At 35.7% G+C, this 24,543-nt stretch overlaps 1 protein-coding gene and 1 pseudogene across 4 annotated transcripts in view; one reads left to right on the forward strand and one right to left on the reverse strand.

Moving 5' to 3' along the window:
• Positions 1-24,543, reverse strand: part of LOC140627314 (uncharacterized) — a 290,030-nt gene that overhangs the window by 154,686 nt on the left and 110,801 nt on the right. The window lies entirely within an intron of this gene.
• Positions 19,151-20,860, forward strand: LOC140627924 (natural resistance-associated macrophage protein 2 pseudogene; annotated as a pseudogene).

Consider the following 24,543-nt stretch of genomic DNA (forward strand, 5'->3'; position numbering starts at 1 on the left):
ATATTATATGTAAAGTGAATGGTAACTACAAATAAAAAAACTAATAAATATGTAAAGAATAAAGAATTAGGAATTCAAGTCTATCACTAAAGAGAACCAGCAACTATGAAAGAGAGAAAAAAAAGGATCACAGAAAAACTACAAAAACAACCAACAACTAAGTAACAAAATGTCAATAAATACATATCTATCATTAATTACGTTGAATGAAAATAGACTAAATATTCCAATAAACAGAGAAATGGTGACAGAGTGTATTAAAAAGAGTTATTTATGTGCTGCCTACAAGAGACTCATTTCAGACCTAAAGTCACCTGTAGATTGAAAGTGAAGGGATGGAAAAAGAATTTTCATGCAAATAGATGTTGAAAGAAAGCAAAAGTAGCAATACTTACGCTGGGCAAAAGACCTTGAAAACAAACTCTGTAAAAAGAGACAAAGAAGTACACTATATAATAATGCAGGGGACAATCCAACAGGAAGATATAACAATTGTAAGTATTTATGCAGCCAACATGGAAGCACTCAGATACATAAAACAGTTAATAATAAACATAAAGAGACTAACTGATAATAATACAATAATACTATGGGACTTTAACACCACACTTACACTGATGAAAAGATCATTGAAGCAGAAAATCAATTAGGAAACAGTGGTTTTGGTTGATACATTGAATAAGATGGATTTAGCAGATATATTCAGAATATTCCATCCTAAAACAGCAGAATACACATTTCTTTCAAGTACATGCAGAATATTCTCCAGAATAGGTCACATATCAGGCCACAAAATAAGCCTCAACAAATAGAAGATCAAAGTCATACCATGCATCTTTTCTGATCACAACACTATGAAACAAGAAATCAATCATAAGAAAAAAAATCTGGAAATACCACAAATACAAGCAGGTTGAATACCATGCTACTAAAAAATGAAGGCATCAACCAAGAAATCAAAGAAGAAATAAAAAATTACATGTAGAAAAATGAAAATGAAAACACATCTGTTCAAATCCTTTAGGTGTCTCTCATGAATAAATAAATTTTAAAAAAATCTTTAAAAAAAATCCTTTGGGATGCAGCAAAAGCAGTTCTAAGAGGAAAATTTATAGCAATACAGGAAGCAAGAAAACTCTCAAGAAGCAAGAAAAATCTCAAGAAACTACCTTACAATTATAGGAACTAGAAAAAGAACAATAAACAAAACCCACGCCAGGAGAAGTAAAGAAATAATAAAGATTAGAGCTGAAAAAATGATATAGAAACTAAAAGAACAAAAGAACAAATCAATCAAACCAAGACCTGGTTCCTTGAAAGATCAACAAAATTTATAAACCTCTAGCCAGAGTAATCAGAAAAAGAAAGGACTCAAACAAAATCCCAATGAAACAATAGTAATAACAACCAACACCACAGAAATACAAACAATTGAAAGAGAATATTATGAAAACTTATATGACACCAAATTAGACAACCTAGGAAAAATGTATAAATTCTTATAAATATTTAACCTACCAAAACTGAAGCAGGAAGAAATAGAAAACTTGAACAGGCCAATTACAGCAAGGAGATTGAATCAATATATATATATATATATATATATATATATATATATATATTCCCCCAACAAACAAAAATCCAAGAGCAAATGGCTTCACAAATTTTATCAAATATTTCAGAAAGAGTTAATACCTATTATTCTCTAAATATTCCAAAAAGTGGAAGAAGGAAAATTTCTCAATTCATTATAGGAGGCCAATATCACCCTGATACCAAAATAAAGACACCACAAAAAAGATACCAGATAAAGACACCACAAAAAAAGATAACTATAGGACAATATCTCTAATGAACATAGACACAAGAATCCTTAACAAAGTTTACCAGCAAACCAAATCTAATAATACATTAAAAATTATTCACCATGATCAAATGAGATTTAGTCCTAAGAGGCAAGATGTATTTCAATATTCACAAAACAATCAATGTGATACATCGATAATAGAAAGGATAAATACCATATGATCATTTCAGTAGAGGCAGAAAAAGCATTTGGCATTGATTCATGATAAAAACCCTCAACAAAGTGGATTTAGAGTGAACATTCCTCAACATAATCAAGGCTTATATGAAAAATCCACAGAAAACAACATACCCAATAAGGAAAATCCCAGAGCTTTCCCACCAGGGTCAGCAATAAGAAATGGATGTCCATTTTCATCATATTTCAACATAGTACAGGAAGTCCTAGCTACAGCAATCAGAAAACAAAAAGAAATAAATGGTATCCAAATCAGCAAGGAAAAAAGTAAAACATTCACTTTTTTGTAGATTACATTATACTATGTATAGAATAGTCTGAAAGACTCCACCAAAACACTATTAGAACTGATAAATGAATTTAGTACGGTCTCAAGATACGAAATCTGTTGCATTTTTATGCACTAATAATGAAGGAGCAGAAAAAGAAATTTAAAAAATCTCATTTACATTTGCACCAAAAATAATAAGAGTCCTAGAAATAAACTTAACCAAAGAGGTGAAAGACTGTACTCTGAAAATAAAACATTGATGGAATAAATTGAAGATAACACAAAAAATGTTTTCATGCTCATGGATTGGAAGAAAAAATAATGTTAAAATATCTATACTACCCAAAGCAATCTACACATTTAATACAATCCATATGGAAATACCACCAGCATCTTTCACAGAACTTGAACAAACAATCCTAAAATTTGTAGGATCCACAAAAGACTCTGAAAAGCCAAAGTAATTTTGAAAAGCAAAGCAAAGCTGGAGGTATGACAATTCCAGGTTTATAGTTATACTACAAAGTTGTAGTAATCAAACAATATGGTAGTGGCACAAAAATAGACACAGAGATCAATGGAACAGAATAGAAACCCAGATATAAACTCAAATTTATATGGTCAATTAATCTTCAACAAAGGAAGAAAGAATATGCAATGGGAAAGGACATTCTCTTTAAGCAATGGTTCTGGGAAAACTGGTCAGCTACATGCAAAATAATGAAACTTGACCACTTTATTAAACTACCTACAAAAATAAACTCAAAATGGATTAAAGAACTAAATGTGAGATTTGAAGCCATAGAACTCCCAGATGATGTCTCTGACATCAGCCATAGCAACATTTTTCTGTGTATGTTTCCTGAAGCAAGAAAAATAAAAGCAAAAATGAAAACTATTGGAACTACATCAGAACAGAAACCTTTTTGCACAGTGGAGGAAACAATCGACAAAACTAAAAGGCAACCTATGGGAAAAAAATGTTTGCAAATGACATATGTGATAAAGTGTTAGTATCCAAAATATATAAAGATCTGATACAACTCAACACCTGAAAAACAAATAATCCAGTTTAAAAAAGGAGCAGAAGACGTGAACAGACATTTTCCCAAAGACATACAGGTGGCCAACAGACACATGAAAAAAATGCTCAACATTACTCATAATCAGGGAAATGCAAATCAAAACTAACAATGAGATTTCACCTCACACCTGTCAGGATGGCTAAAATCAAAACCAAAAGAAACAATAGGTGTTGGCAAGGATGTGGAGAAAATGGAACCCTTTTGCACTTCTGTGGGAATGAAAACTGGTATAATTACAGTGGAAAATAGTATGGTGGTTATTCAAAAATGTGAACTGGTGCAGCCACTCTGGAAAACTGTGTGGAGGTTCCTCAAAGAGTTAAAAATAGATCTGCCCTATGACCCAGCAATTGCAGTGCTGGGGATTTACCCCAAAGATACAGATGCAATGAAACGCCGGGACACCTGCACCCCGATGTTTCTAGCAGCAATGTCCACAATAGCTAAACTGTGGAAGGAGCCTCAGTGTCCATTGAAAGATGAATGGATAAAGAAGATGTGGTTTATGTATACAATGGAATATTACTCAGCCATTAGAAACGACAAATACCCACCATTTGCTTCAACGTGGATGGAACTGGAGGGTATTGTGCTGAGTGAAATAAGTCAATCGGAGAAGGACAAATATTATATGGTCTCATTCATTTGGGGAATATAAAAAGTAGTGAAAGGGAATAAAGGGGAAAGGAGAAAAATGAATGGGAAATGTCAGAGAGGGAGACAGAACATGAGAGACTCCTAACTCTGGGAAACGAACTAGGGATGGTGGAAGGGGAGGTGGGCGGGGGGTGGGGGTGACTGGGTGACGGGCAATGAGTGGGGCACTTGATGGGATGAGCACTGGGTGTTATTCTATATGTTGGCAAATTGAACACCAATAAAAAATAAATTTATAAAAAAATATAAATAAAAATAGAAGTACCCTATGATTTAGTAATCACACCACTGGGTATTTACCAAAATACAGGTGACTATATTTTACTTATAGCAGCATTATTTACAACAGCCAAATTATGGAAATATCTCAAGTGTCCATCAATAGATGAATGGATAAAGAAGCTATATACACACACAATGGAATATTACTCAACCATAAAAAGAATGAAATCTTGTTTCAGGAACAATGATAGAGCTAGAGAGTATAATGTTTAGTAAAACATGTCACAGAAAGACAAGTAACATGATTTTACTCATATGTGGAATTTAGTAAACAAATCAAAGAAGCAAAGGGGAAAAAAGAGAGAGAGAGAGAGAGAAAGACAAAGCAAGATAACAGACTCTTTACTACAAAGAACAAACTGATGATTACCAAAGTGGAGGTGGGTTGGGGAATGAGTGAAATAGGTGATGAAGATTAAGGAGTACACTTGCCATGGTAAGCAGTGGGTGATGATGCATGGAGTTGTCAAATTACTATATTGTACACCTAAAACTAAAATAATACTGAATGTTAATTATACTGGGATTATAATAACATTTTTAAAATCTGGTATAGCCAAAATGAAAGTTGCAATCCACTCCTGGGTATGATGCTGTGAAGATTGTTGAAAGGACAAAATATTAGATAAACTTAGTTGTCATAGCCATGGCAGGGTTTGAGAGAATTGACTTCAATATTGAAAGAAGTTCTACTGTGGGTAACATGCTATCAAGGATATCACATACTACAGAAAAATTGTTCATGAAAGGAAGAGTCAATTGATGCAACAAACTTCATTTTTGTCTTATTATAAGAAATTGCCACAGCCACCCCAACCTTAAGAAACTGATCAATCAGCAGTCTTCAACATCGGGGCAAAATTCTCTAGTAAAAAAGATTATGACCTGCTGAAAGCTCAGATGATGATTACCATTTTTCAGCACTAAAGTATTTTAAACTGAGATATATACATTGTTTTTAAAGATATAATGCTATTGCACACTTAAATGACTATAGTATACTGTAAAATACTTTCATATGTAAATGGAAAACCAAAACATTCTTTTGACTCACTTTATTGTAGTATTTGCTTTATCACAGCTGTCTAGAACCAAACTCACAACATGTCCCAGGTATGCCTATAGGACATAGTGAGTTTTAAATGTAACTTATTTCCAAGAAGGCTCTGTGCATGGCAGGGCATAATGTATTCAGATAATGCAGTAGGTGGTGGGAACCCAAGTACAATGCATGCTTTTACACTAAATGTTGGGATGAGAACCAGAGCAAGTATTAAGGAAATTGCCATCAATAATCACAATTCAAAACATTTAACTTCTTAGTGTGAGTTGATTTTACTGTACCAAGATCAGCAAATGGTGCCTAATAAGGAAATGGAAATGTCTGTAGAGCTAAGCACAGAGCCTATGCAGCCATCAAATGTGAATGGAATAGTTCTAAGGAGCAAATAACATATGGCCAAATATGTTATATAGAAGAAATTAGTATAATGATAAGAACTGATTAATGTAAGTTAGAAGAAAAATAAAGTAACATGTTGAGATGATATAGATTAGGAGAGAATCGAGGAGTCTGAGAATGCCTTGGTAGCTGGTGGGTAGCTGGTGGGGTGGTAAGGACTGCTTGGGTTATTAAAATACAGCCTTGATGGAATGATATCAACAAGATGACAAGATGGCTGAATTAAATATTCTCCATTCATATCCCCCCTCATCAATAGTTATTTTATATCCATCCATGGAAAAATGTGTCTTTATAGGAGCTTTGTGATCCAGATAGAAAATTATGAAACCCAGTTCAGTCCAGGACCTACAAGAGTCATATTGAGAAAGCAGAAGGCAGGCCCACACCCAGATGGTAGACCCATCAAACATAGTTCTGGCTATAGACGCATAAATAGCTTCATACCCCTGAGAAGTTAACCAAAGCCTGTATACGTTTGGTCTGGGCAACAGTACCATATACTAAAAGACCAGGAAGAGTCATGCCCATCTGTGATTTGGGTAATAGGTATACGGATGTTGGTCCTGGTGTGGATCCTGATGTGGCCAGCTCCGGCCCCTCTTGGCTGCAGTCTGATAGCCCCTGGAGGTAAGATCACCAAACTCAATCCAAATATAGATTCTGAAAGGGCCTTTTAATGGCTCCAGCTCCCTCTAGCTTCAGTGTGCAAACAGTACTGGTAGCACAGTGATCCAGTGGGAAATATTCCTATCTGCAACCCCAGAGATCTTGAAATGGCCCTATACTTGGCTCTAGCCCCTCAATACTACAGTATATTAGCAGACATGCCAGCCATGAGACCAGGCAGGAGACACTCCTGTCTGTGCCCCTGGAGATACTGAAAGGTACAGAAATTTCGCTCTAGCTCCCTTGCAGACATAAACTACCAGCAATCCTATGAGTCCAGAGACTTAGTTGGAGACAATCCTGTCTGCAAGCCAGATCCTAAAAAGGCTCCAGGCATACTCTACCAGCAGACTTGCTAGACCAGAGACCCAGCAAGAGATAAACTCATTTTTGCTCCCCAAAGATCCTGAAAGGGTCCTTTACTCAGTTCTAGTCCCTACTAGCCACAGTTTATGAGCAGTAATATCTCAGGGACCCAGTGGGAAACATTTTTGTCTGTGCTCCTCAAGATCCCTAAAAAGGTCCTGAGCTCAGTAACAACTCCTCTTGGCTTCAGCCTGAGAGCAGTTCTGCTAGCACAGGGACATGGGCTACACACATGTATGCCCTTCAGGAGTACCTGAAACAGACCTCTCCTAGGCTCCAGCACCTCAACTTATAGTCAGGGAGAAGTTCTGCCTACCCAGGGAATTGTGAGATAAGCAAATCCATGTTCTCCAAAGCTAGGTTTGCAGACTCACAATATTGGTTGTGAAACCTGAAATAGCCACAGGGCTTGGTTCCAGAACTTCTCAACCATAGTTGAGGGCCAGTCTTCCTCATTCAGCTATCCATCCAAAAACCAGATAGGTCCCAGGCACCTGGCAGGAGCCACAAATGTGGGCACATCTGGTAATTAGCCTATTTTCTGAAGCAGACCCTTGCCCCAGCACCACCCTACTGAACAATGTACTGAAGACAATCTTATCTACCCAGGGTCAAGATCCATGTTTTCCCGAGCCCCTGGTAACAAGCTTAAACAATGGTGAAATGCACTGTAGACCCAGAGATAATTTCATAATTGGCTCCAACAGAGAACAACTGTGAGTTTGGAGATAATCCTATCAGAAAAGGGAACTATTATGAAGTCTTTACCTGTGGACCAGTGTTAGAGACTGAAAAAGGTTTTTGATCCTTGAAATGCAAAATACCAATGCAAAGCTACATAGATCACAAAGAATCAGGAAAGTGGGACACCACTAGAGGAAAATAATAAAATTAAATAACTAATCCTGAAAATATAGAGACCTATGATTTGTCTGACAAATTATTCAAGATATTCATCTTATATTAATTCAGTGAAATGTAAGAGAATGCAGACAACTAAATTAATAAACTGAGAAATTTAATAAATTAATAGAAATTATAAGAAAACCAAATAGAAATCCCAAAGCTGAAGAATATAATGACAGAACTGAAAATTTCGACAGAGCTTCAATAACAGCCTTGATCATACAGAAGACTCCGTGAAGTTTAAGATAGACCATTTGAAATTAGCTAATTAGAAAAACAAAAAGAAAAAATAATAGAGAAAAGTAAAGAAAGCCTACATGAAATATGAGACACCATAAAGCGAATGAAGATTCATATCATGGGTATCTCAGGAGAAGGGGAGGGTGGAAAGTTTAAAGAATCACAGATATTGATATAAAAGCTAATGTGAGGGGAGGAGTTAGGTTGGTAGAGGAGTCAGTGAACCTAAGTTGGTCTGGTCCTTCAAATAGCTAGAGAGTTATCAAATCATTCTGAACACCTGAGAAATCAATCTGAGATCTGAAGAAACAAATGCTATAATTCTACAAGTAGAAAAGTGATCACTTTTTGGAAGTTAGGAGTTATGGAGACATTAATCGGGGGGATACATCTGAGGATACGGTGGAGAGAAGAGTCCTCTGAAGGAAGCTACTGCAAAGTATGATAAGTAGCAGAGCACAAAATTGAAACTTTTAGAAGTCTACTAGAGTAGAGTACTTCCTTGGCTTAATGGTGCTCAAGTGGAAAAGTGAGGTATAATCCCAGGAGTGAAAGCATAGTCTCAGGCTCCCTGGGGTTACAAGAAGAATAGGGGTGATTTATGTGACAGAGTTCCCAGGCACAAGAGTGGGGAAGCCAGCTGAGAACAGCAAAGCTAGGTGCCAGCTTTCTGCTCCATGTTGCCATAAACTGTAAATTGCTGCACAGTCCTGTGACCACTTTCCTGGCAGGAGTCCAGCAAAAGGTAGAAGCATGGCAATATTTCTTCCCTCTTCCTGGAGGAACAGTGTGGGTCCTCTCTGCAGGAGTCTGTAAAATTTTGAGTTTTGAAATTCATTATGTGCCTGAGATAAAAAAAAAAAAAACTGGATAAAAATGCTGTGAACACAGAGTTTTGACAGAAACAGGAGAGAAAAGAGTGATTGGCTGTTTTTCTGTGAGGGCTCACTGAAGAGCGGGGCAAACTTTCAGCTCCAAGGCTAGAAAATGGGGTGCTGTCATATTCATCCAGCCAATCAGTGCTGAAAGCCTTCAGGGAGCAAAACAGTGCAATAGCAGAATCTGGAGCTGCTTACATTGAGCCTGACCTCCCTGTGCACTGGAGGCACAGTTCCAACAGAGCAAATGCACGTGAGAATCAAGCAAAAGGCCCCACCCCCACAAGACCAGTATGAACAACCAGCTCATACCAAGTTTACTGATCACAGGGGGCAGCAAAGCTTCAGCACTTGGGGAAAACAGTATATAGCTTTCACTGTTTTTTATTATTATAATTATTATTCTTTGGATTTTAAGTATTATTTTTTTCAGTTATATACTTATTTTTCAACTACTTATTCTTTTAAAATTTATATTTATATATTCTTAATTTTTCCTTTCATTGTATTTTATTTTATTTTTGTATATATATGTTTTTCTTTTTTCCATATTTTAGGATCTAGTTTCTTGTACCAAGCAGACCAAAACCTTCATAGGATCTACTTTTTAATTTTGTTTTGTAAATTGTTTTATTTCTTGTTTTGTTTTTTTGGGGTTTTTTTGTTTTTTTTGTTTTTTTTGTTTTTTTTGCTTTGTTGGTTGCTGTTCTGTTGTCATTGTTGTTATTGATCGTCTTTTTTTTCTCTTTCTTCCTTCTCTTTTCTGGACAAAATGATGAGATGGAGAAACTCGAAAGAAAGAACAGGAGGTAGTACTCACTGTCAGGGATTTAATCAGTACAGATATAAGATGTCTGAACTAGAATTTAAAACAATGAGTATAAAGATACTAACTGGGCTTGAAGAAAGCATAGAGAACACAAGCGAATCCTTTACTTTAGAAATAAAAGAACTAAAATCTAGTCAGGCCAAAATTAAAAATGCTATTACCAAGATGCAGTCTGAAATGGAGGCTATAAAAATGAGGATGAACAAGGAAGAAGAGTGAGGAAGTGATAGAGAAGGCAAAATGATGGGAAATAAGGAAGCTGAAAAGAACAGAGAAAGAAAACTACTGAATCATGAATGGAGACTTAAAGAAATCAGTGATTCCTTAAAGCAAAATTATATCCAGATAATAGGGATTCCAGAAGATATAGGAGGGGGAGAGAGGGTCAGAGGTTTATTTGAACAAATTATAGCTGAAAACTTCCCTAATCTGGAGAAGGAAACAGTCATTGAAGTCCAGGACGCACAGAGAACCCCCCTCAAGATAACCAAAAAATAGGTCAACACTTCACCATATTATACTGAAGCTTGAAATTTTCAAAGATAAAGATAAAATCCTGAAAGAAGCTCAGGAAAAGAGATCCTTAACCTACGATGGAAGACACATAAGGCTGGCAGCAGACTTGTCCACAGAGACCTGGCAGGACAGAAAAGACTGGCATGACATATTCAATGTGCTAAATGGGAAAAACAAGCAGCCAAGAATACCTTATTCAGCAAGGCTGACATTCAGAATAGAAGGACAGATAAAGAGTTTCCAGGACAAACCAAAACTAAAGAAATTTGTGAACACTAAAACCAATCCTGCAAGAAATATTAAAGAGGATCCTTTGAGTAGACAGAGAGCCCAAAAGTAACAAAGACCAGAAAGGAATAGAGACAATCTACAGGAACAGCAACTTTACAGGTAGTACAACATTAAATTCATATCTTTCAATAATTACTCTGAAAGGAAATGGACTAAATGCTCCAATCAAAAGACACAGAGTATTAGAACAGATTTAAAAAACCCCACCCATCGATGTGCTGCTTATAAGAGACTCATTTTAGACTGAAAGACACCTCCAGATTGAGAAGGTGGAGAACCATTTACATGCCAATGGATGTCAAAAAAGCTGGAGTAGTCATCCTTATATCAGATAAACTAGATTATAAATCAGAGACTGTAATAAGAGATGAAGACACCATATCATAATAAAGGAGTCTATCCAACAAAATGATCCAACAATTATAAATATTAATGCCCCTAACTTAGGAGCAGTGAAATACTTAAAGCAATTAATGACAAGTTAAAGAAAATCAATGATAATAATGCAATAATAGTAGGGGAATTTAACACCCCCTCATAGCAATGGACAGATCATCTATGTAGAAGATCAACAAGGAAACAAGGACTTTGAATGAAACACTGGACCAGATGGACTTAACAGATATAATTCAGAACATTTCACCCTAAAGCAACAGAATACACACATTATTTAGGAGTGCACATGGAATATTTTCCAGAATAGATCACATACTGGGTCACAAATCAGGCCTCAACTGGTACCAAAAGACAGGGATTATTCCCTGCATATTCTCAGACCACAATGTTTTAAAACTTGAACTCAATCACAAGAAGGAATTTGGAAAGAACACAAAAATAGGAGAAGTTAAAGAACATCCTACTAAAGAATGAATCAGACAACTAAAAATTAAAGAAGAATTAAAAATATTCACAGAAGCAAATGAAAATAAAAACATAACAGTTTAAAACCTTTGGGATTCAGCAAAGGCAGTCCTAAGAGAGAAGTATATAGCAACACAGTCCTTCCTCAAGAAACAAGAAAACTCTCCAATACACAAACTAACCTAAACACAGCGGGGAAAGAAAAATAATAAATATTAGAGCAGAAATCAGTGAAATAGAAACCAAAAGAAAAGTAGAGCAAATAAACAAAACAAGGAGCTTGTCCCATGAAAAAATTAATAAGATCGATAAACTCCTAGCCAGAATTACAAAAAGAAAAGAGAAAGGACCCAAATTAATAAAATCATGAATGAAAGAGGAGAGATCACAAACACCAAAGAAATACAATTATAAGAGAATATTATGAGCAATTATATGCCAACAAATTAGGCAATTTGGAAGAAATGGAAAAATTCCTAGAAACATATAAACTACCCAAACTGAAACAGGAAGAAATTAAAAACATGAACAGACACATAACTAGCAACAAATTGAAGCAGTAATCAAAAACCTCCCAACAAACAAGACTCCAGGGCCAGATGGCTTCCCAGGGGAATTCTACCAAACATTTAAAGAAGAATTAATATTTATTTTTCTGAAGCTATTCCCATATAGAAATGGAAGGAAAACTTCCAAATTTATTCCATGATGCCAGCAATACCTTGATCTCTGAACCAGACAAAGACCCACCAAAAAGGAAAATTACAGACCTATATCCCTGATGAACATGGATACAAAAATTCTCACCAAGATACTAACTAATGGGATCCAACACTACATTAAGATGATTATTCACCACAACCAAGTGGGATTCGTTGCAACCCCTGGGTTGCAGGGGTGTTTCAATGTCCACAAACTAATCAATATGATAATACCACATTAATAAAAGAAGGGATAAGAAACATGATCCTCTTAATAGGTGCAGAGAAAGCATTTGACAAAACATAGCATCCTTTTGGGATAAAAACTCTGCTGGGTAGAGATAGAGGGAACATACCTCACTATCATAAAAGACATATGAAAGACCCACAGCTGATGTCATCCTCACCATTGAGAAAAAATGAGAGCTTTTCCAAAAGGTCAGGAAAAGGACAGGGATGTCCCCTCTCACCACTGTTGTTCAACATAGTACTGGAAATCCTAGCCTCAGAAGTGAGACAACAAAAAGCAATAAAAGGCATTCACATTAGCAAAGAAGTTAAGCTTTCACTCTTTGCAGATGATATGGTACTCTATGTAGAAAACCCAAGAGAATCCACTCAAAATTGCTAGAACTGATACAGGAATTCTGCAGTCACAGGATATAAAATCAACACACAGAAGTCAGTAGTATTTCTATATAATAACAATGAGGCAACAGAAAGAGAAATCAAGGAATCGCTCCCATTTACAATTGTAGTAACAACCATAAGATAACAGGAATAGACCTATCCAAAGAGGTAAAGGATCTGTATTCTGAAAACTACCGAACACTTACAAAAGATATTGAGGAGGACAGAAAGAAATGGAAAAATATTCCATGCTCATGGATTGGAAGAACAAATATTGTTAAAATGTCTATGCTATCCAGAGCAATCAATACATTCAATGCAATCCCTATCAAAATACCATCAACATTTTTCACAGAACTGAAACAAATAATTCTAAAATTTGTATGGAACCGGAAAAGACCCTGAATAGCCAAAGGAATTTTGATAAAGAAAACAAAAGCTAGAGCTATCACAGTTCTGGAGTTCAAGCTGTATTACAAAGCTGTAATCATCAAGAAAGTGCTGACACAAAAACAGATGTATAGGGATGCTTGGGTGGCTCAGTAGTTGAGTGTCTGCCTTCAGCTCAGGGTGTGATCCCAGAGTTCCAGGATTGAGTCCCAAATTGAGATCCCTGAAGGGAGCCTGCTTCTCCCTCTGCCTATGTCTCTGCCTCTCTCTATGTATCTCATGAATAAATAAATAAATAAATAAATAAATAAATAAATAAATAAATATTTAAAAAAAAACAGATGCATAGATCAATGAAACACAAAGAGAACCCAGAAATGGACCCTCAACCCCATGGTCAACTAATCTTCAACAAAGCAGGAAAGAATATCCAATGGAATAAACACAGCCTCTTCCACAAATGTTGCTGGGAAAATTGGACTGCCATAGGTAGAAGAATGAAACTAGACCATTTTCTTATACCACACACAAAAATAAACTCAAATGGATGAAAGACCTAAATGTGAGAAAGGAATCCATCAGAATCCTAGATAGGAACATAGGCAGCAACTTCTTTGACCTCAGTCACAGCAACTTCTTGCTAGTAAATTCACTAATGGCAAGAGAAACAAAACCAAAAATGAACTACTGAGAATTCATCAAGATAAAAAGTTTTTGCATAACAAAGGAAACTTTCAAGAAAACTAAAAGGCAACCTATGGAAAGCAAGAAGATATTTGCACGGGTCTTATCAGATAAAGGGCTAGTATCCAAGATCTATAAAGAACTTATCAAACTCAACACCCAAAAAACAAATGATCCAGTCCAGAAATGGGCAAAAGATATGAACAGACATTTCTCCAAAGGAAACATACAAGTGGCTAACAGAGACATGAAAAAAATGCTCAACAACACCTGGCATCAGAAAAATACAAATCAAAACCACAATGAGATAGCATCTCAAAACAATCTGGATGGCTAACATGAACAACTCAGGAAAGAACAAATGTTGAGGATGGGGAGAAAGGGGAAACCTCTTATACTGTTGGTTGGAATGCAAACTGGCATAGACACTCTGAAAACAGAGTTTCCTCAAAAAGTTAAAAATAGAGCTACCCTTTCCCTTTGACCCAGCACTAGGTATTGCACTACTATATATTTATCCAAAGGACACAAACATAGTGATTTGAAGCACACTTGCACCCCCATGTTTATAGCAGCAATGTCTACAATAGCCAAAATATGGAAAGAGCCTAGATGCCCATCAACAGATGAATGGATACAGAAGAGGTGATATATATACAATGGACTATTACTCAGCCATTAAAAAGAATAAAATCTTTCCATTTGCAATGATGTGGATGGAACTAGAGGGTATTATGCTAAGCAAAATAAGTCAGTCAGAGATAGACAAATATCATATTATTTCACTCATATGTGGAATTTAAGAAACAAAACAGATGGACATAGGGGAAGGGGAGGATAAATAAACAAGATGAAAATAGATTGAGGCAAACCATAAGAGATGCTGAATCCTAGGAAAAAAAACTGAGGGTTGCTGGTGGGTAGGTATATGGGGGGAATGGGTAAGTTGGTGATGATCATTAAGGATGGCACTTTTTGTAATGAGCACTGGGTGTTATATGCAACTGACGAATCACTAAATACTACCCCTGAAACTAATAACACAGTATATGTTAACTAAATTAACTTTTTAAAAGAATTTATTATTTCAAAATAAATATATAAATAAAAACACCATAAAGAAAATGAGGAAATAATAACCAAAAACCTTCCCAAGTTTTAGAAGGTATGACATTGCAGTAAAGGAATCTCAAAACCCTAAGCAAGATCCACCTAACTAAGATTACTCTGAGGCAGACGAAAACCAAAATCTTAAAAATCAAAGACAAAGAGAATTTTGAGATCATCAAGAGAAAAATGACACTTCATATAGTAGGGAACCATTATAGGCTTATCACTGGATTTCTCTGTACAAAACTTCCAGGCCAGAAAAAAGTGGGATGAATAAATAAATAAAACCTTAAAAAAAGATTTTAAAAAGGGTAATGTGGGGACTGCTGTTAATTCTACAGACTTCAACCACCTAGTTGTTGGTTTCACAATGCTGGGGACACTGGTTGTCCCCCCTGATGCCCCCTTTTCCCACCAGAGGAACTTGAGGCTCAGGGGAGACCTCTCCACATGATTCTGTGCTGCTGGCTTGTGGGAGGGGCACTGTGGTCACTGTATAGCCATTTCTCTTACCCTTCTAATTCAGTCTCTCTTGATCTCAGACTTGCTTCATCCTCACCCCTGTGTTCCAGGATTCTCTCAGTGGTGTCTTGTTCATGAGTAATTGTTAGTTGTTCTTCGTGGGAGAGGAAATAAAGTCAGGATGACCTAAGTCACCATTTTGGTGACATCATTCCTAATTGATGGAGTATTCTGAATTTGACTATATATTTACCTTCACCAGTGAGTTTTATGATTTTTTATGTTTTCATGTTGTTACTTAGCATCATTTTACATCAACTTGGAGAGCTCTCTTGCATTTATTTTAAAAAATGATGGCCTCATAGAATGAGTTTGGAAGTTTTCCTTCCATTTCTATTTTTTAAAATAGCTTCAGATTCTTCATGGGAACCCTTAGTCTGGTCTTGCATTATATAAATTTCAGGGGAGTCTTCAAGGCTCAGACACTATGAATCTGTGAAGAAGTGATGGGGGCTTGAAGAATCCAGCATATGGATCTTGGCAGACCAAGTTCATACCTACACTGCCTAAGTAGTAATCCCAGCTAAGTGGCTTTGTGCATCTGCAGATTGAAGTAATTGATACACTCTGACTAAGAAACTCATTGGGATGCATAACTGTCTGATTCAGGTCTTTAAACAAGGATTTTTTCTGGCCCTGGTGCTTGGTTTGCCCATGCCCAGGCAAGGAGCTGAGTCATAGCCCCATCTGATGGTTAGAGTATCTCTCATCCCTATCTGACCAAAGAGGCTGGTGAGAGTACCTAGAAACTCTGTAACAAAAATGTTAAAGCTGAGAAATAAGTGGTTGGCACTGATCACCCCTGAGCAGTCAGTACTGAGCATAGAGAGTTCCCTTGCTATAGCCAAGTAAAGAGATTAGTTCATAGCCAAAGCTGAGTATATCTTCTGACACCTCTTGACTCAAAAGCGTACTTGAAAAAATTTGGGAGTTGCTTGGAGTGGTTTCTCACCATTCTGCTCTCTAAGTGAGCAGAAACATAGCCTTAACCACTGTGATTCTTGGGCTCCATTAAACCAGAAGGACTGGCAAGAATACCTAGAAACTTTGTAACCAGCAATACTCAAGCTAAGAGTGAGGAAGGCAATGCCAATCACACTCAAATCATATAAAGGAACCCTTCTGCACTATTGGTCAGAATACAAACTGGTACAGCCACTGTGTAACAGTATAGAGTTCCCTCAAAAGATTAAAAATACAACTACCCTATGATCCAGTAATTGCACCACTGGGTATTTACCCCAAAATACAAAATACCTATTCAAAGGGATATATGTACCCCTATGTTTATTTGCAGCATTATTTACAATAGTCAATGTATGGAAGCAGCCCAAGTGCCCATCCATAAAAGAATGGATAAAGAAGAAGTGGTATATATGTACAATGGAATATTATTCAGCCCTGAAAATAATGAAATTTTGCCATTTGCAACAACATGGATAGAATTAGAGAGTGTAATGATAAGCAAAGTCAGCCAAAGATAAATACCATATGATTTCACTCTTATGTGGTATTTAGTAAACAAAATGAAGGAGCAAAGGAGAAAAGAGAGAGAGAGAGCAAGAAACAAACTCTTAGCTACATATAACAAACCGATGTTTACCAGAGGGGTGGGGGGATGGGTGAAATAGGTGATGGGGATTAAATAGTACACTTGTCATGATGGAAAAAACAAAATTTCAAAAATAAAGGAAAATGATTAATGGGGAAAAAAAGACAGAATAACTAAATGAGTTAAAAAACCAGTTTCTAACTCTGATACCTACATAAGACTTGCTATAATTTTAAGGACACAAATAGCCAGAAAGTAAAGGGATGGAAAAAGATACTCCATGCAAATAGTAACTCAGAGAGTAGAAATGGTAATATTTCTATCAGATAAAATACTTTCAGTGAAAATTAGTCACAAGAGACAAAGAAAGGCATCAATTCATCAGAGAATATAAAATTATAAATATATATGCACCCAATATTGGAGTACCTAACTTTTTAAAGCAAATATTAACAGAACCAAAGAGAGAAATGGATAGCAATAGAATAATAGTAAAAGACTTACTTCAATACCACACTTTCAAGATTATACAGATAGATCATTTAGACAGAACATTATTAAGGAAACAGGAGACCTAAATAACACTATAGACCAAAGGGACTCAATAGACATACACAAAACATTCTGTCCAATAGCACTGGAAAACAAATTCTCAAGTGCACGTGGAATATTCTCCAAGATAGATAGCATGTTTAGCCACAGAGCAAACAATAACAGATGTAAAAAATATTTAAATCATATCAATTATCTTTTTCAGGCATAATGGTATGATACTGGAAATCAGTAAAAGGAAGAAAACTCAGAAATTTTTAAAAAAATATGTGAATTAAAAAAAAAACCACATACTCCTAAATGAACAATGGATCAAAGAAAAATCAAAAGGGAAATCAAAGTATCTTAAGACAAACAAAAATAAAAGCACAACATACCAAAATCCTTGGGATACAGGAAAAGTAGTACTAAGGGGAGTATATAGTGATAAATGTCTACTTTAATAAAAAAAAAAAGAAAGCTATGAAATAAACATTCTAACTATACAACTCAAGGAACTAGAAAAATAACAAACTATACCCAAAGTTAGCAAAAAGAAGGAAATAAAGCTTAGAAAAAAAACCAAAATATATCCTGGAAAGACAATAGAAAAAAATCCATGAAACCAAAAGATGTTTTAAAAAATAAATAAATAAAACTAACAAGACTTTAGCTAAAATACCAAAGGGAAAAGAAAGAAGGAGGACTCAAACAAAATTATAAATGAAAGGGGAGACATTACAACTAATTCCACAAAAAGACAAAAGCATATGAGGGTACTAATAACAATTATATGTCAATAAATTTGATAACATAAAAGAAATGAGTAAATTCTTAAAAACATATTACCTACTAAGAAGAGTCACAATGAAATAGAAAAGCTGAACAGATCAATAACAACAAAGTAAGTTAAGGCATTAATTTAAAATTTCTCAACTAAGAAAAGTCCAGGACCAAGTGGTTTCATGGGAAAATTCTACCAAATATTTAAAACAGAATTACTGCCAATTCTTCTCAAACTCATCTACAAAACTGAAGAGGAGGGAGCACTCTTAAACTCAATTTGTGAGGCCAGCATAGCCCTGACACCAAAGCCATATAAAAATACTACAAATAACACGACATTTCCACAAAGTAAAACTAGAAGCCAGTACTGTGGATGAATATGGATGTAAAAAGTCACAATAAAATATAGGCGAGTCAAACTCAACATCACCTTAAAAGGATCAGAAAACATGAACAAGTGGCATTAACCTCTGTGATGAAAAGATCATTCAACATATTCAAATATATAAACATTTTGTATTACATTAATAAACCATAAAATCATATCATCCTCTCAATAAATGCAGATAAAGTTTTTGACAAAATTCAACACTATTTCTTGTTAAAAGCTCTCAAAAACTTGGGCATAGAAAGACCATATCTCAACATAATAAAAGCTATATATGACAAGCCCACAGGTAACCTGATACTCAACCTTTGAAAGCTGAAAGCCTTTTTTTCTAAAATCAGGAACAAGACAAGGATGTTCACTCTCAGCCCTCCATTTCAACATAGTACTGGAGTAGGTGCTAGCTCCTGGGATATGGAGTGGCATATGTGGGGGCATCCTGTCATGTAGTTATGAAGTTGAATCCTATTCTAAGAAATTGGGCATTCAGGTATCCACCATGGGGTTCGGGACTGAACAGAAGATGCCAGATGATGATGCTTCTAGAGACCATGAGGAATCTGCCTGTCTTGATATCTTCAACCCTGCCTACAACAGGATCTCTTCCACCGTCCACCAGGCATTCACAGGAACATTTCACCATCTATTTTGGTGGGATGATCACCATTCCTGAGGAACAGTATTCTTGTTTTAGCTTCATAAACTCTGGGCTTTCACAGGACCCGACTTTCTTATGAGCACTGCCTACCTGGATCCAGAAAACATTGAATCTTATTTGTAGTCTGGAACAGTGGCTGGATTGAAGTTGCTGTTGGTTTTTCTGTTGGCCACCATCATGGGGCTCCTGCTCCAGCATCATGCAGCTGGACTGGGGGTGGTGAGGGGTTTGCCTATTGCTGAAGTATGTTGCTCTCATTATCCTAGGTACCCACAAATTAGCCTATGGTTCATGGTAGAGTTGGCTGTTTTTTTGCTCAGATATACAAGAAGTTATTGGTTCAGTCATTGCCATCAATTTTCCGTCTATAGGAAGGGTACCTCTGTTGGGTGGAGTTCTCATGACCATTGCAGACATTTGTATTTCTCTTTTTTTGTACAAAAAAAAGGCTTGTGGAAACTAGAAGCATTTTTTAGGTTTTCTCATCACTATTATGACCCTCATATTTGGACATGAATATATTTACAGTGAAACCCAGAGTACCCAGAGCCGGGTACTCTAGGGCATATTCCTGCACTTGTGTTTGGACTGTCATATCTCACAGATTAAGCAGGCTGTGGGCATCATGGAAATTGTCATCATGCCCCACAATATGTACCTGCATTCTGCCTTAGTCTGGTCCAGACATGTAAACCAAGCCAATAAGCAGGAAGTTCAAGAAGCTAGTAAGTACTTTTTCATTGACTCCTGAGTTGCTCTCTTTGTTCCCTTCATCATCAACATATTTGTTATCTCAGTCTTTGCTGAAGAATTTTTTTTTGAAAAAACCAACAACTAGGTGGTTGCAGTCTGTGGAAATAACAGCAGTTCACACATTACCCTTTCTCCTGATGATAACTCACAACTGGCTATGGACATCTACAAAGCAGGTGTTGTGCTAGGATGTAACTTTGGGCTTGCTGCACTCTATATCTGGGCAGTGGGGATCCTGGCTGTAGGACAAAGCTCCACCGTGGCAGGAATGTAGTCTGGACAGTTAGTCATGGAGAGATTCCTGAACCTAAAATGGTCATGTTTTTCCTGAGTGATTCTGACACCATCTTTTGCTATCATCCCCATTCTGCTTGTTGCCATCCTCCAAGATGTAAAGACTATGAAGCACTTCTGAATGTTCTACAGAGCTTCCATCTTCACTTTCCTCCCATACCCATCCTCACATTTATGAGCTTATGGCCAGAAATGAGTGACTTTGCCAATGGAATAGTCTGGAGGATTATAAGGCCAGATCTTTGTCCTTATCATCTGTCCCATCAACATGTAGTTTGTCATGGTTTATGTCCAGGAACTAGAGCATTTGGCATTGCATGTGATGACCACTGTGGTCAACATGGCTTATATGAGCTTTGTGTTTTACTTGGATTGGCAATGTTTGATTGTACTGGGCATTGTCCTCCCTGGACTGTAGGAATATGTACCCATCTGGGATTGACTTCTCAGCCTAAATTCTATTTTCTCAACACCATGGATGCTAATTCACTTGTGCCTAAATGATTGACAGCCTGAGAGACTGTATAAGAATCACTTCCTCTTAGTCCTTTTATGCCAGGTGTCCTGTTAACATATCCCTGTTAGTTCAGAGATGAATTTTGTTAAGATGCTTTGAACAGAAGGCAAATATTCCCTCATGGGAAGGGTGTTTAAAGATGGCAATTGTAAATATAGGACAGAGCTCCACACATGTCAAAACAGTCCTACAATAGCCAGAGTTAAATGATTGGCCTACAATGGCCACACACCCCATGGCCTTGTGTCTTCATTTCTGGAATTTAAAAAAATATATATGTTTATATATTTATGTAAACATGAGCATATCAGCTTTAAGGTTAAAGCTGTTTAGTTTCTATCAGTTTTAAAGTTATTTAAAATTGATATGTTTTTCTTATTTTTAAAAAAATATTGTTCAGATACATCAGATATTCGTCTTATCTGGGTCACATGTAAGAAAGGAAAGGGAATAATGCTCTTTTTCAGGATGAACTGGTTAAATTGACTTATTTTTCAAAGTGATATTTGACTATGGCCAGTTAAATTCCACTTCAATTTTAATGAACCAGACCCTTAGCAACTACTTAATTATTACATCATTTCTAAAGCAAACATTTCTTCTATCCAGCTGTTATATTTAATCCTGGTTATTGATGTGCTTTATAATTATTATTCTCTTTGTTGCTTTTCTTGGAATATTTTTAGAGGCATGGTGGTATTTTCCAAAAAGCTTAATATCTCATAAGAAGATCCAGAAACCATACTCTAATCAATAATCAGTTTTCCATCCTATGTTGTAACTCAGCCCATACTAACATTCAAGTTTTAGGTATAAAAAGAAGAAACTTCTTTTGTTTTTTGAAACTTCTAACATTTAACTTTGTAAGTCTCAGTAGAAGATGATGGAGGTAGTTGTTTTCTTTCTAATGTTTGTAGAGTCCTACCATGTCCTTTCTTCCAATTTTTCCCATTAAAACTCCAGACACCAATTCTAGATCCAAAGTCTATTTCCAGGAGTGGGAATATTTCTAATGTTGAATCTCCTTAAATGCTAAGTAAGCATTTTATTTTAAGATATTTGTACCAAGTATAATATGAGATCAGAATTAGACTAGGATTTGGATGACTAATTCACATGTCACTAATTGCCTGCCCACATATGGGTTAGAAATTTTTCTTTATTTCTCTAACTAGAACTTTTTTCCTTAAGATTTTTACTATAAAAAGGTTAATATGGGGTGATCCCTGGGTGGCGCAGCGGTTTGGCGCCTGCCTTTGGCCCAGGGCACGATCCTGGAGACCCAGGATTGAGTCCCGCATCGGGCTCCCGGTGCATGGAGCCTGCTTCTCCCTCTGCCTGCTTCTCCTTCTGCCTGTGTCTCTGTCTCTCTCTCTCTCTGTGACTATAATAAATAAATAAATAAATAAATAAATAAATAAATAAATATTAATACCTTTGAACTGTACACTTAAAAATACTTAAAAAAAGTTAATATGTAAAAATTGAAAAACTAATACTGGAAGTACTAGCCACAGCAATTAGGCAAGAAAAAAAATAAATGGCATTCAAATAGGAAGATGTAAAATTATCTCTACATCAAGCTTGATCTTGTTTATAGAAAACCCTAAAGATTCCATCCCTAATTTTTACAAATACTACATGAATTTAGTAAAGTTGTAGGATACAAAATCAACATACAAAATCAAGTACATTTCTTTACAATGAAATATCTAAAAGAAAAATAGAAAATAAACCTATTTATAATAGTATTGAAGATAATAAAATACTTAGAAATAAATTTAACCAAGGAGGTAAAGGAGCTACATGCTAAAAACTATAAGATATAGATAAAAGAAACTGAACAAGACATGAATAAATGGAAAGATATCTTATGTTCATGGACTGGAAGAGATTATATTGTTAAAATGTCCATACAACCCAAAGGCATCTACAGATTCAGTGCAATACCTACAAAAATTCCCATGGAGTTTTTCACACACACAAAAGAAATCCTAAAATCTGAGTGGGACCACAAAAGACCCCAAATAGCCAAAGAAATCTTGAGAAAAAGAGTAAAGCTAGAAACATCAAACCTCCTGGTTTCAAACTATATTACAAATCTACAGTAATAAAGCAGTATGGTTTTGGAAAAAAAATAGGCACATGGAATGATGGAGCAGATTTGTAAGCCCACAGACCCAAACATATATTGTCAACCAGTTTTTGACAATTGAGAAAAAAATACTCAAAAGGATAGTGCCTTCAATAAATGGTGTTGGAAAAATTACATGCAAAATAATGAAATTGGACCTCTATCCCATACCACCTATAAAAATTAAGTCAAAATGGATTCAGAACTTCAATATAAGACTTCAAATTATAAAACTCTAGAAGAAAACATAAAAGAAAAAGCTCCTTAACAATAGTCTTAGCAATGATTTTTTAAATTTAACACCAGTAGTACAAACAACAAAAGGAAAAATCAGAAGTTAGACTACGACAAACTAAAAAGCTTCTGCAGAGCAAAAGAAATAATCAACAAAATGAAAAGGCAACTTATGGAATGGGAGAAAATATTTGTCAACCATATATCTGATACAGAGTTATTATTCAAAAAATATATAAACAGCTCATACAATTAAAAAACAAAACCCCATACAATTCAATAAAAAAGGGGTGGAGAATTTTAACAGATATTTATCGAAGGAAAACATATAAATGGCCAAAAAAGTACATGAAAAGTGCTCCATATCACTAATCATAAAGAAATGTAAATCTAAACCACAAAGACATATTACATCTGTTAGTATGGCTATTAAAAATCAAGAGACAATAAATGCTGGCAAGAATTTGGAAAAAGGGAAAACTTTGTACACTGTTGGTGGGCATATAAATTGGTGCCAACGCTACAGAAAACAGCATAGAGATACCTTAGAAATTAAATATAGAAGTACCATATAATACATGAATCCACCCTTGGTATACTTTCAAAGAAAATGAAAACACTATCTTGAAGACATATCTGCATTCCTGTTTCCACCGCAGCATTATTCACACTAGCCAAGACATGAAAGCAACTTAAATATTCCTTGGTAGATGAATGGATAAAGAAATAGAAAAATATGCAATCATAAAAAAAAGAAGGAAATCTTTCCATTTGTGACAAATGATGGACCTTGAGGACAATATGTAAAGTAGGTCAGACAGAAAAAACAAATATTGCCTGATCTTGCTTATATGTGGAATCTAAAAACATCAAACTCATAGCAACAGAGAGTAGGACAGTGATTACAAGAGCTGAGGGGTGGGAGAAATGCGGAGATGTTGATCAAAAGATACAAACTCTTACTTATTAAATGAATACTTTGTGGGGATTTAATTTATAGCTTGGTGACTACACTTAAAAATATATATTTGAAAGCCATCATGAAAGTAGAGCTTTAATGTCCTCATCATAACAACAAGATGGGAATTATGTGGGGTAACGGATATGTTAACTAATTTCATTGTGGTAAACATTCTGCAATATATATGCGTATCAAATCATCATAGCATACACTTTAAAGCTACACAATGTTATATGTCAACTACATCTCAATGAAACTGGAAAAATGTTCTGCCATAATATTTATAAGTTTAATATTCATTTAAAGGGAAATAAAACTTGGGTTATTTATAAGATCCTGAA

The sequence above is a fragment of the Canis lupus genome, chromosome X (genome assembly GCF_048164855.1).
Source record: "Canis lupus baileyi chromosome X, mCanLup2.hap1, whole genome shotgun sequence".
Taxonomy (NCBI): Eukaryota; Metazoa; Chordata; class Mammalia; order Carnivora; family Canidae; genus Canis; species Canis lupus.